Source organism: Schistocerca cancellata, chromosome 4 (assembly GCF_023864275.1).
Source record: "Schistocerca cancellata isolate TAMUIC-IGC-003103 chromosome 4, iqSchCanc2.1, whole genome shotgun sequence".
Taxonomy (NCBI): domain Eukaryota; kingdom Metazoa; phylum Arthropoda; class Insecta; order Orthoptera; family Acrididae; genus Schistocerca; species Schistocerca cancellata.
Genome location: NC_064629.1, coordinates 555,770,597 through 555,785,487, shown reverse-complemented (window position 1 = coordinate 555,785,487; position 14,891 = coordinate 555,770,597).

Below are 14,891 nucleotides of genomic sequence, written 5' to 3'. Positions count from 1 at the left end.
TTGAGGGCAAAATTGAGGACTTTCTGCACAAAATGAGGATATCTTAGTCACTTAAGTTCTAATGATTTAAAGCGTAATAGGAGATTTCCATTATTGTGCTGTTGTATGTTGTGGTAGTGGTGGAGGGGGGGAGGGGATACTGGGGAGACTGTTGGTAGTAAGAAGAGGAGGTGTCATTTTTCAGTTCTCACCTAGGGTAGCAAAACAACTAGCAATGGTCCTGATAAGGAATGAGGAGCTATGGCACAAGCTGAACTTGCTGACAAACAGAACAGCAGCTTACAAATTGCAAGCCTACCTGCATGAAATATGGACTAAAAGTAGCCACACATTATGACAATGGGACAACACACCAAGTTTGAACACTGATCTATACCATTCTCTCAGAAGCTGTGAGGGGATGAGCCTTGAGAAAGTCACGCTCAGAATGAATTCTTGGTTGTCATCTCCCAGTCTCTACACCTCGGATCGTATGACAGCAACCCCTGTGAATCCAAAGTCAAGCAGAGGCTAACAATCAAGATAAAATGAGAAAAACAAGTTTTAGTTCTGATACCAAGTACAGTAGTGTACTGCTATGTAATGTAGTGTAGTGTAGTGTTGTATGGTGGCTCAGGCTGTGCTGAGAGCTTTTTAGCTTAGGTGATTCTCCACCCAGTCCAGATAATGATAGTAATAGGAGACCCCAAAATATTTGGGCAAAGATCAAAGAAAATGCTTCTATGCATGCCTGAAAGAACAGAAACTTTTTGCAATCCACACTTGTACAAAATAATTTGAAATTAATTTACTAAATGTGAATCCGATGACGTAAACTAGTCAATATTGCCAGGTTTTACATTATTTTCTGTGGGTCTCACATAAGCCCTACTCACTCAATAATTTTTTTTCTTGGCCATTAAAAATTGTTTGAGCACATAAAAGCATCTTTGACTGCTCAAGCAGTTAAGAAATTGGATTTAAATTATAAGTTTGGGGGAAAAACAGGACATTACATTCAACACTGTAAAGTTGCTCAAATTTACTTTCATTGCAATGAAAAGCTTCGTTGAACACACCTAATAGTAGTGTTTTACTATTGTGTATGAATGATTGTTTCAAGTGATATCCCTCCATTTTGGAGTTCGCCTGCCTGAAGTGTGACTTTGCTGCTTCAGACAAAACACTGTAGTTGCAAGTGCTATAGAACATAGTCTTGCAGTGAGTGATACATTCCCTGTACATCATAAGGGTTGCCGAACTGAACCAGAAAGTGGGTGTCCCACCCTTTCTCCAGGGATACAAGAGGCTGTAAACCAAATCTCATCTTTCTTGTGGTACGACTTGAAAGTGTCGCATTCTGAACTTCGAGATGTATGACAGAAATGAAGCCTTGAAACACAGGTGACCCTTGTGGCTGCTAAGCGACTGAGAAAACTTATTTCCAGGTCATTATCATTTCACCCAATCACATCCAAGCTATCATTATCTCGAAAACCTAGTCACTAATTAGATCAGTGCCTTGATAGCTAACATCATACCAGCCATGCAGTATTGAAATAAATACCAACTGGCAATAGCCATTTCAGGTTTTTGAAAATGTGCGAACCTAGTTATGTGTGAACTTCCATTCCCTAGGAAGGAAACATTTCGAAGACGGGACACTTACCATGGATATCCTTCATATTAGGACTGCATACAATTATAGTAGTTTCATCACTTATTCAACCAGCAGCTTCATTTCATTTTGTTACAGTTTATTAGCAATGTTTGAAATTTGTTGATATGAATGTAATATTTGTTACTCTTATGTGGTATGTATTTTTCACAAGTAATAAAATCCCAAATATTCTGGCTCTTGGAAAGTCAATTTAATTTTACATTTTTCATCAAATGGGTATCGTACTGCATGCAAGTTTTCAAGGATGATGTCATTTTTAAGCTTTTTCTTCATTCTGTACATGTTTGTATTTATTGTCCATTTAGGATACAATAATTAATTCATTCAGAGTTGGCAAGAACAAACAACACACATGCCTCTATGTAAAACAATGTTACCCTAGAATATATTTGTAAGTTGAAAATACACAGGTGTGCAAAACTTAGGACAAAAGTAACTTTCGCACATGTGTCACTGACAATTGACACAGCTCAATGGACTTGCACCATACATAGAAAGAAGTTCCACAGAATAATACAGAAGATAACTGAAAGAAATATGCAATGGGGCAAACAGAAGTTACACTCTTATTCAGATTCAATAGTTACACTGAAGTCACTGTGACTCATGATGGGCTCTGAACAGTACAGAAAGCGGGACACTGTTCTTAATAGGATGTGTGACCACCACAGACAGCAGTCCATCCAGTGCAACATTTTCCTATGCTGGCCACAAGACTGGTAAGGAGTTCTTGCAATAGGGCATTCTGCACCAGTGCGATTGACAACTGCTGGATGCTCGCAGCATGGTGCGTGAGGACATGTAGCAATTCATCTCCCCAGTGCATCCGACATGAGCTCGATGGGATTTAAGTCGTGGGAACAGGCACACCAGTCCAGCTGCCCAATATCATCTTGTTCCAAGAGCTCCTCAACCTCAACAGTTTGATGTGATCATGCATTGTCATCCATAACAATGAAATTAGGGCCGAATTGAATCCACCCCTCAAAAGATGCATATGGAGAAGCAGTAGAGTGTAACAACAGCTTCGTTTGGTGAGTGTGGCGACTTCAAAGATTCGGACGTTAATATGCCTATGAAACATTATGACTCCCCACACTGTAGCATCTGGACAACTAAAATGATTATGTTCAACAGGGTCCCTGGAAGCATTATGTGCCAAGAGGTGGAACACCTAATGTACCCAGGAACATTGTCAAATGTGATTGCTTTAGTGGTCCAGGTGTTATGATGTGGAAAGTCATAATGTTGCATGAGGGTACTTGCCTCCAAATCTTTGAATACGGTACACACACTAGTCAACATTATTGCTACACTGTACTCCTTCCCCATGTGCATCTTTTTAGGCATGCATTCAGCCCTGATTTCATGCGAACAGGTGGAGGAGCTCTTAGAATGAGAGGATATTGGGGAACTGGACTGGTCTGCCTGTTTCCCCAACATGTGGGATGTGTTGGGTAGATGTACTGAAACATATCCTCATGTACCAGCAACCATCCACAAGTTGTCAACTACACTGGCGTGGGAATGGAATACTGTATCACAAGCACTCCTTACCAACTATGTGGCCAGAGGGGGAAAATGTTATAGAGCATGCATTGCCATCTGTGGTGATCACACGCCAAATTAAGGCCGGCCGGTGTGGCCGTGCGGTTCTAGGCGCTTCAGTCTGGAACCGCATGACCGCTACGGTCGCAGGTTCGAATCCTGCCTCGGGCATGGATGTGTGTGATGTCCTTAGGTTAGTTAGGTTTAAGTAGTTCTAAGTTCTAGGGGACTGATGACCACAGATGTTGAGTCCCATAGTGCTCAGAGCCATTTGAACCATTTTTGAACACGCCAAATTAAGTACCATGTCGTGGCATTTGTGTATAGGGGACCATTATAAATCGTGGTGACATCAGTGTAATTATTGTCTTTGAATAAAGGTGTCATTTCTGTTCATCTCACCGCATATATCTTTCAGTTACCTTCTGTACTATACTGTAGCATTATTTCCATGTATGGCCCCTGGTTGATCAAGATCTGTTAGTTGGCAGTGACATATCATGCAAAAGTTACTTTTGTCCTTAAGTTTTGCACACCAGTATAAGTTGATGGTTCATTTGCTAACTGTCATTGTTGCATTACTAATTACTGTATTACTGCATTACTAATTACTAATTACTGTATCATGTGTGGGTACTGAAACAAAACATTGATATTGTACTGGACATAATGTTCATTTCTGAAATATTGATATTATTGTGTCAATTTTTTTAGGTTCTTTTTTGAAACTAATGGAAAATATCAAATTGTCCACTCCAGTTGTTTCAGCAAATGTTGAAAGATTTTCTAACTACAAGCTCATGTTATCTGACAGCAGATGTTCACTCACTTTTGAGAATGCCTACATGTGGACTGTCTTACATTTCAGTAGCTCTATGGCAATTTTTGTACATCTTCAAAGAATGAAATTTCTTAAACAAAATATGGTGTTTTTAAATTAATAATTCTTTTTGTGATTTCAGTTCCATCCTCGTGTAATGTTTTTGTACCGCTCTAGTTATTTTATATCCCACTTTACATATATTTTATATCACTTTTTTGTCATGTTATTGATACCTTTTCACGGTATTTTCAGTCATTAAATTCTTGGCCCTGCAGTTACACGTCCTCTTTCATATTCGTAAACTAATGAATTCTTACTAGGGGCAACTGCCCTCAGTGAATTAATTTCGAATTATGTGAGTCATCAACAGTTTCTGTTCTTTCAGACATGCACGTAGGTATCACAAGCCTAGATAGGCACAACAGATTTTGTCTCAGTTCCTCATTGTCTCGTTCTACCTGTTGTGGTTACCCAAGTAATGTTGCGACCATTAGGTGATGTATCAGTGGACTATGATATAATGCTGTCTACAGTGTGCCATATGGGGGTTTGGTTTGGTCTAGGGAGTGTGCACAGATTCTCGAAGTGAATAAGGTGACGACTCACAGTAAGTGGGAGATCCAGGCTCTTGTCCCCTGCCGGCACAAATCTTCATATGCTTTATTGGGTAGTAGAACTATACCTAGTACAGCTGATGTCAAGGAATTCACATTCAGAAAATTAATTTCGAACTAAAAAAATTGCCTCCACAGATGAGATGATCAAAATTCTCTGTTCATCTGCCTCAGCACTTACAACAAAATCCCAGAGTTTGTCACAGTCCTAAAAACCAGTGGAATTCATATAACAATAGGTACAGCAAGCTGACTAAAACTTGATGTCCATAGCAGTGGAATTTTTGGTGTAGACCTTAAGTCTATAGCCGATCGGTGTAGCCGAGCGGTTCTAGGCGCTACAGTCTGGAACCGCGCGACCGCCACGGTCGCAGGTTCGAATCCTGCCTCGGGCATGGATGTGTGTAATGTCCTTAAGTTAGTTAGGTTTAAGTAGTTCTTAGTTCTAGGGGACTGATGAGCTCAGCAGTTAGGTCCCATAGTGCTCAGAGCCATTTGAACCTTAAGTCTATACCGAAAGGATAAACTATTGGGAAACTGAGATGTGTGTTTGTCGCAGTAGCCAAAAATTTCAAATACACTGAGATAGAAATTGAAGTTGATGGAAGATTGGGCATGCTGTTCAATGGTGAGCATAAACTTGTCACTGGATCTTTCCATCGACCATCAGACTCACACAGAGATCTAACCAAAAACTTTAGTGAAAACTGTAGTTCATTAGTATGTATGCTCCCTAATCATACTTTCATAATTGGTGGATACTTTAATGATCCAACAATCGATTGGGATGAATACCCATGTGTTGGATATCTCCGCTTCATCGCAGAACGTGGTTGTCGGAGGCTTGCCGACTCTGTAAAGTTCCTTTTACATGAGCGACTTTCTTATCTCAGTCGAGTATTCGTGGCAGTTAAGTCTACTGCAGCACTCCAGCTGTTTTACGTCTGACTGAGCTTCACCTGCCACGACTAATCTATTTGGTTACAAGTTAGCGCCAAATTAGTGTGTGGTGTGAGCGTAGTTTGGTGTGCAGTTTGGCACATGAACGATGGAGGTGAGTGTATGAGGACCATCCTTTTTGAGAAAATTAGATCGAAAATAGCAACAGACTGTAAGAACAAGTAATGATGATAATATTTATTGATGGCCAAAACAAAATTCATAGTGGATGTTTTGGAGAAGGTCGTGTGGTAAATTCTCCACACTTCTGAGATTTAAAAGAATAGGTAATGTGTAACCAAAACATTTCAGAATATCAACATATATCTGTCTGATAAAATACATTTTTGCAAACATGTCAAACGAGTTTTCTTTCCAAGTGCCTAATAATATCGAAAATTATTTTTCTCGTTAAATAGAGGTGAATATTTCACTGTTGAAACAGTTTTCATTAACAGACGTTTATCTATTTGTGCTCTAATTTATGCATAATGTAGGCTTTTATTCTTTGTCCACGTATTTTAAAATGTAAATACTTTTTTGCTTTGAGATTTTGGTCTCTGCTGTGGGAGAACACTAGCATGAAAACTGCCACACTCTTGTGCAGCCTATGTAATTTGTCACAAGAAAAATGCAAACAACAAAATAAAGATTTGGAAGACAAAAGAACAAAATCCGTTATTATATTGGTTTGGTACATAAGGCCGTAGGGTTTTTCCCTAAGTTTTATAAACACAACAGATAAACATAACAGAGACTTGAGCCATCAATAATATATTCTCCTTCTTGATTTACAAGTCTGCCAATGCTTGGGTAGGTTTCCAGTTGCCCAACTGTAGAAATCATGTGGTTTTGAGGCGGTGAACTTGCCGAGCCATGTTCGGAGCACATTTTCATCTGAAAAGGAAGTTCCTTGAAGGTTGTTCGACAGAGAAAGGAAAAGATGAAAATCTGAGGGCACAAAAACAGGTGAATAAGGTGAGTGTGGAATGACTTTACAATGTTTTTTGTCAGTCTATCAGCATAAAAACAGGTATTATCTTGAAGTAGCAGCACTTCTCGCAGTCTTCCTGGTCATTGTTCTTGGGTTGCCTCTGCAAGACGTCTCAGTCACTATTCAAGCAGTGCATAACATCTTCTATTGTGAATGTGCACAAATCTTTCTACAGGAAGCTGCTGCTTCTTTTCTTTTCTTCCTTTTCTTCTCTCTCTCTCTCTCTCTCTCTCTCTCTCTCTCTCTCTCTCTCTCTCTCTCTCTGTTAGCATCAAGACACCATTTCTCATCACCAATAATGATACAGGGTAGGAACAGTCGGTGTTGTTCACAAGCCAATTGATGGCGAGCAAGCAGGGTAGGAACAGTCAGTGTTGTTCACAAGCCAATTGATGGCGAGCAAGCAGAGATGCACATATAGCCATCCACTGATTTTTGTGATTTTGGCTTAGACTGGATTCGTGATTTCCTGTCAGAGAGGTCACAGTTTGTAGTAATTGATGGAGAGTCATCGAGTAAAACAGAAGTAATTTCTGGCATTCCCCAAGGTAGTGTTATAGGCCCCCTACTGTTCCTTATCTATATAAATGATTTAGGAGGCAATCTGAGCAGCTGCCTTGGGATGTTTTGCACATTATGCCGTCATTTATCATCTAGTTAAGTCATCAGAAGATCAAAACAAATTATAAAACAATTTAGAAAAGATGTCTGTATGGTGCGAGAATTGGCAGTTGACAATAAATAATGAAAAGTGTGAGGTCATCCACATGAGTGCTAAAAGGAATACATTAAACTTCGGCTACTCAATAAATCAAACAAATCTAAAGGCTATAAGTTCAACTAAATACCTAGCAATTACAATTACAAACATAGATTGGAAAGAATACACACAAAATGTTGTGGGGAGGGCAAACCAAAGAACAGAACACTTGTCCGTCCTCTTTTGGAGTATTGCTGTGTGGTCTGGGATCCTTACAAGATAGGATTAACGGAGTGCATCGAGAAAGTTCAAAGAAGAGCAGCACATTTTGTATTACCAAGAAATGGAGGAGAGAGAGTCACTGACATGATACAGGATCTGGGGTGGACATAAATAAAACAAAGGTGTTTTTCATTTTGGCGGAATCTTCTCACTAAATTTCAATCACCATCTTTCTTCTCGTAATGTGAAAATATTTTGTTGTCACCAACCTACACAGGGAGAAACGATCATCATAATCAAATAAGGGAAATCAGAGCTCCGTGCACTGCTCAAGATTGGAATAACAGAGAATGATTGCAAATGTGGCTCGATGAACCCTCTGCCAGGCACTTAAGTGTGATTTGTGGAATATTGCTGTAGATGTAGCATGCAGTACCGAAACACTCAATTTCTGAACCTTCCCCACTGCACATAAATGTCACATGGTGGTCGAATGATCACAGTTCAACACGTTTGTCAGTTCTCGAGTACACAGACGTGGAACTTGCGTTTAAATGATCTTCTTCAAATCTCAAAGGTCTTCCTGAATGTGAGAGTCACTAATGTCAAAACAATCCTCCTTAAAATGAGAAAACAACTTTTTTGCGGTGCTCTGTCCAATGGCATTATCGCCATGCATGGCACATGTGCTTCTGGCTGCCTCCGCTGCTGTCACCCCACTATTGAACTCAAACACACGAATATGTCAGAAATGTTCCAATTTCTCCACTTGGCACTCTTGTTTTCTAGCATCCACAGCTCCATTCACTATCTCCAAATAACAAAATGACAATATGTAAAATCAAATACCAACAGCGAACTACAAATGAAAAACAACAATTGATAAATAAACTCATAGATATCAGAATATCAACATGCAAAACACAAATGCTATGAACCCATGTTCTAAACTAATAACAGGAGTGAGATCAGCAAAAATAGGTTAACTTCCGATGTTAGCAGACAATGCCTGTATCTGCACATCAGCATTATACTCACGATTTTAGAATTCCACATTTGACGCAATTAACTCATCATTGACAATTAACTCACAAAGTGGGTGGCTGCTGACATAAGGATGTGATGCATACCAGCAATGTGTTGTCCGTTTGACCAGAAAGTTGCTAGTGTAAAAGGAGCTTAAAGCAGGATAGGCAGCGATCAGTGGCAGATCTGATGACAGAGTACAACACTGGCTGAATCACAAATGTTTCAGAACACATTTTTTAACATGGGCCTCCACAAGAGATGACCCCCATGTGTTCTCATGTTTATCCAATGACATCATCAATTATGATTGCACTGGGTACAGGATTATTGCGGATGAATGGAAATGGGCCACCAGGTCTGCTGAATAACATTTCTTGTTACACCTTATTCATGGTCAAGTCCAGATCTGGACAGTGAAAGTAATAGATGGTACCATGTCAGATGTGGAGTACATGAATCTCATCGCAGACCACCTGCATCCCTTCATGCCTGATGTCTTCCCCATCGGTGACTTCCAGCAGGATACCTGTCAGTGTCGCAAGGCTATAATCATGCTGCAGTGGTTCGAGGGTCATGATGGTGTACTCAGGCTGGTGACTTGCAAACCAAATTCACCTGGTCTGAGCACAGTGGAACACGCATGGTGTAACATACCCTCTCGTCTACTGCTACAGATGTAAGTGCACATGCATTTTCAGTGTTCAAGCCACTTACGTAAGGTACGAACTATTACAAATTACAGGATCACCAACCAGCCCATGCCCCTTTTTACACATTAAAGATCAGATCAAACTGGAAAATTTTGTATGGCTGCTTAATCAGAATTAAATGGATGTAAATGAATTCAGTCAAGTTATGCAAAATCAAATCATGTAATTGCATGATAAAATTTGTGTTAAATTAATAAAATGTTGGCTATGCACTCAAGTGATGAGTGCTCCTTTACAGATTATGTTTCGTTACCATCACCGCTCCCTTTGTGCAGGTTGTAAAAACAACACTGAAATATTCTGAGAAAACATTAGTATTCAGCTCGCTATATTTTGCTGTGAGGGAGGGTGACTACATGGTAAGTCAGAAAGAATATGACAGGACATACGGTATTAGTTTTCAATGAGAATATTTATTAGTAAATTCAAAAAACATGAGAAATAATGTGGAACATCCTAATTCAATAGCTGGCTGGTGCCTGACCATGAAAAAACTCACCAGGTTATGTTAAAATAACCAACCTCATACATCTTAATTGATTGTGTTGGAGGTGGAATGAGAGGAAAAGGAATATACAGCTTTATGCACTCAGATTGGAATCACACAAGAAGATAAAGTTCAGGGAGATGTTAACCATCACCATAAGCATGCAATTACAGCAAAGAGATTTAGACACACTGGGGCAATTTTAATGATATACATATAAGATACAGGAAATAATATGTTAGATGCTCATCATTCATTCTAACTAGCATCATACATTTGAATACAGAAACTAGAGCTGAGGGCTCACTGAACGAGGAACACATGGAAATAGGTGTAACTAAGCACACGTGGAAACCAGTATATATAAGCACACATTAATCTGAGGCAAGAAAAGACCCACAAATTTGAACAGAAAGAAAAAATGCACATGAAGACACATTTATTCTCACATTCATGCAAGTTGAAGATCATTCTGATGTAGCCTAATCATTATGCGGTGGAGAACATTCCACATCACAATGTTCCAATGGAACACAGCAAACCCAGAATACTGAATAAATCAAAACTCTGGACATTCCCAAAAGCTAATGAAGCTAGCTTACACATTCACAACAATTTTACAGGAGCAAGACTATGCTTAAGAAGTACAAACCAAACTCACAAATAGCCAGCAGCAGAGTGCCTCCAGAGTGGTAGCATGCAGAGAACCACCCAGGTAAAATGGAAAAAAACCAGAGGGTGCACTTCCAGCCCCAAAATAATAAACCGACAAAACACACACCTTGGGGATAGATCTCTTTGTCCATGTAAAGGAACACTAAGTTGGTTACACTGTACCCCAGCAGATAGAAAGCAGCTAGTCTGCTACGTGTTGTAAACCTGAAAAGACACATATACAGTCTCATTCTTTCACATAAAAAGGGAAGGAGGAAACATGATAATATAGAATGCCATTATGTAAATATGGATGTGGATTACACAGGACAAGTAACTGATTTATGTATGCCACAAACAAACAGCGCAGAAAATGAGATAGGAACAAGATAACATTGGTCAAATGTATCATGAAACATTTCTACAGGGACATTTCAGTGGGATGCTATCAGGCAGAAGCTCCGCATCCACAAAACACAAACTCTTAATTTACAGAAATTAAGCGACCTGTGCATAGACATTTGGTACTATGTACCTCTAGAAACCTACCAAGAACTTGTTGAATTCATGCTATGAGGAATCACTGCTGCATTGCCTCAAAAAGGCTGGACCAACATGCTTTTAAGCAGCTGATCATAATGTTTTGACTCGTCAGTGCATATCACTTGAAAATATACATTCAGTATCATTCATATTGATGAAATGGCAGAACCTTCAGACTAATGCTTTGTATTAGTACATTTAACAGGTCATTCTCATCTTCATTAGGCTGTAGGTCTATTTGCAACTGAATTGAGGACTTCTTGGCAAGTAGGACAAGCACATGACTACAAAAGAGAGCAGTTAATAGCTATTGAAGTAACTTCACAGCTGCCACACCTTAATGTGACGGGTGACTATTATTCACTCATAGCTGCCTAATACAGGCATCCAGAGTGCATGTTATGTATTCGTAATTAACACGACACTACACTACTGGAAAAAAATTAGTACACTCTTTTAGAATTGCATCAGTGCATATGAGTATAGGAAATGATTGCATTTACAGCTTGCTGATGTGGCCGTGCGGTTCTAGGCACTTCAGTCTGGAACCGCATGACCGCTATGGTCACAGGTTTGAATCCTGCCTCGGGCATGGATGTGTGTGATGTCCTTAGGTTAGTTAGGTTTAATTAGTTCTAAGTTCTAGGCGACTGATGACCTCAGAAGTTAAGTCGCATAGTGCTCAGAGCCATTTGAACCATTGCATTTACAGATCAGGTAGAACAAGTGGTTCTGAGGTACCAGGTATTGATCCATGCTGAAACACCAATGTTAGTACAGGGTGTAGCCTCCACGGACGGCAATGCAGCCACTGACTCAGCCATCCAGTCGATCGTACAGATGGTGAATACATTGGATACATTATGCCATGCTTGCTCGACCAGTTCATGTAGTCCTGTAAGAGTTGTTAGTTGATGAGCCACTTGGAGACAAGTCCAAAGATTGTGTTGGCTAGGGAAGTTTCTCCATGTTTTGCACCTCACATTGAGTTTCTCAGGCAGTGTATGGGCAAGCATTATCCTGTTGGAAAAACACATCACCTTCCTGTTGCAAAAGTAGTAAAAGAATGGGTCTCATAAAATTCTGCATGTACAGAGCACTTGTTAGTGTCCCCTCCAGAAAGACCAAAGGTGAACAAGAGTTGTAGCTTATCACACCCCAGACCACAAGGCCTGTGGTTGGGCCACTATGTCTTGGATGAATGCACTCTATGAGACAGCACTCACCTGGTCTATGCCGTATGTGCAAAACGACTATCGCCTTCATGCAGGCAGAATTTGCTTTCATTTCTGAAGACTTGGTGCACCATTCCATCTTCCAAGTGATCCTCTGATAGCATCAGTTGAGCCGTGCATGTTGATGCTGTGTTGTGAGTGGAAGATGGGCTAGAGATGTGCATGCCCATAGTCCCACTGCAAGTAACCCTTTTTGCAACAGTTCATGTTGTGTCTGGGGTTGCAAGCCCTCTTATCTGTTATATGCATACATGGTATCTGTTATTTTGGACATGTCTGAAAGAACAGACACCACTTGGAATCTCCAGCTGTGAAACATATTATGTGAATAGAGGGAGGTGGGGGGAGAAAGGAAAAGAAAGGGAGGGAATTATTGATATCAGCTGCATCAAAGCTTTGTGCGGCATCAGCGACGATGACTGAAAATGTATGCCAGACTGGGATTTGTACCTGAGACCTCCTGCTTGCTGGGCATTTGCAGCATGCAATAACCACTGCACCACCCAGACCAGTGTTTATCACAACTGCACAGACTATCTTGGCACACTTCTTGGCCGACCCACATTCCCACACAGCACCACCTATCCACCTGTCCATGCTCGCCACTTAGAAATTCCTGCAAGAGGTCAGACATAATTGTGCATCTGCACTGAACATGGTGGATTCATATTCCTTCGAAGAGAGGCAACTATATGAATGCATGGCGTCTGTTCTTTTGGACGTGCCAAAATAGTCCGCACAGTTGTGATAAAAACTGTGTCCAGGTGGCGGAGTGGTTACTGCAACTGCCTAGTAAGCAGGAGGTCCCGGGTTCCAATCCTGCTACAGCTCACATTTTCACTCATCACTGCCGATGCTGCACAGCATCTTGTTGCAACTGATATCAATAATCACTTTACTTTACTTTTCTTTCTCCCCCCCCCCCCCCCCCTCATACAATTTACAGTAACCTCTTATCTGTGCTGTGGTAGCTGTACGATCTGTCACTGCTGCCCTTACAATACAACGACCCTGGCGGGCATCTGTACTGCGCGGACATCTAGTACCTCGTCTGCGAGTGTTAGAAAGTTCATGTGACCATTGATACCAGCATTATTTCACAACTGACGCAGCACGTCCAGCTTGTGAGGCAGTTCCCTGAAGAGACAATCCCACCTCTTGGGAGGCTAGAGTTTGACCCCTTTCAAACTAGCTCAGTTGGCTGTAGGTAGCAAAAGTGTCTCTGTGCCATTGTTGCCTGCTTGCTTCACATGTTTGCACCACGCTTAGCCTTCTGGCTGTGAGCATTCCCTGTTAAATTACAGACATAGACAGTACTCTGGTAGCTATTCTACTATATTGTCTATTGGCAGATGACGTTCAAACCATTATCAGTACATCTACATTCCCCCAGGTGGCATATTCTATCATAGCATCAAAATTGGTGTCATCTTTCCAGGTGTACTAATTTTTTTTTTCTGACAGTGTATTAGTCACAATCTGAAACATTCCAGAGATGATACAGTTATTTAGCAGGAAGTGTTATCTAACAAAAAATTGTAGCAGTATTTAGGTGGATATAGACTAGACAATAAATCAAGAACTATCTGTAAATCCAAAATATTGAAATGTAATACAACTTTCTTTCAATATTAATGACTCACAACTATAATCAGTCATTCCATACAAATATCTTGTATTAACAATGTGTTAAGGTATGAATTGGAATGATTACATAGAGTCCATAGCACATGAACCAAGTAGGAGATTTGATACACTGATGGTATGTTGGGGAACTGCAGTTTGCGTATGGGATCCATATCAAGTTAAGTTACCAGAGGTGTTGTATTTTATTTTTATCTAGACTATAAACAAATGACAGCACACATGGTCAGTGACTGACAGGGTGACAATTATTGATAAAATAAAATAGTCATAACTTCTGAATGGTTTGCGTTAGGACGTTCAAACATCACGTTTAGCCGTGGGGCGTGATGGGAATTAGTATGCGTAATATGGTTTGGTCTAGCGACAAATCCCCCTTTTATTTGGATGGGCTCATCAATAAGCAAAATTGGTGCATTTGCGAGCCTGAGAGAGTCCGCATTTCGTGATCGAGAAGTGTCTTCACTCTCAACGGGTAACTGTGTGGTGTGTAACAGTTCTGATACTAAATGTAACTGGGTTTTCTCTTTTGATGCTAGTCAATTGTCAGGATGAGCATCATTGCAATGGGCATTTAATTCTAAAGCATTATGTCAGGGTGAAAATACTAAATAAATTAATTTTTCTCTCTTAACAACATGTGGGCAGGGTGGGTTCTTCCTTGGCTCGGGTATGAGGTAGAATGAAACAGCATTTTTACATAAGATAACTTTTATTAAAGATTTGTGCAACTGTTTCCTTACTCAATGTTCTGGCTCAGAGAGCAGCAGCTGTGTCGTTTGCGAAGCCTTCTGCTGCGGCAGCGGCGGCGTCTGATTACGCGTTGCAGTGTGTATCTCGTGTCGCCGTCTTGCCCAGCTGACTGGAGACACACAGCACAAGGTGGCCCGTTTAATTATTGTGAGCGAAGTCGTGCATCAAATGATGATACCTTGGATGTGGCGTCCCAGTTTTTCTCTTCTCTAAGCGGCCACGTGTGTTGTGCGTCGGCCAGCGGAGCGGCGCGGTGGGGGAAGGCCAGTGCCCAGACTCGAAGAACGGACTCCCGCTTGCCAGTCTTTGGCTGTCAGATCTTCATCCCAGCTCACA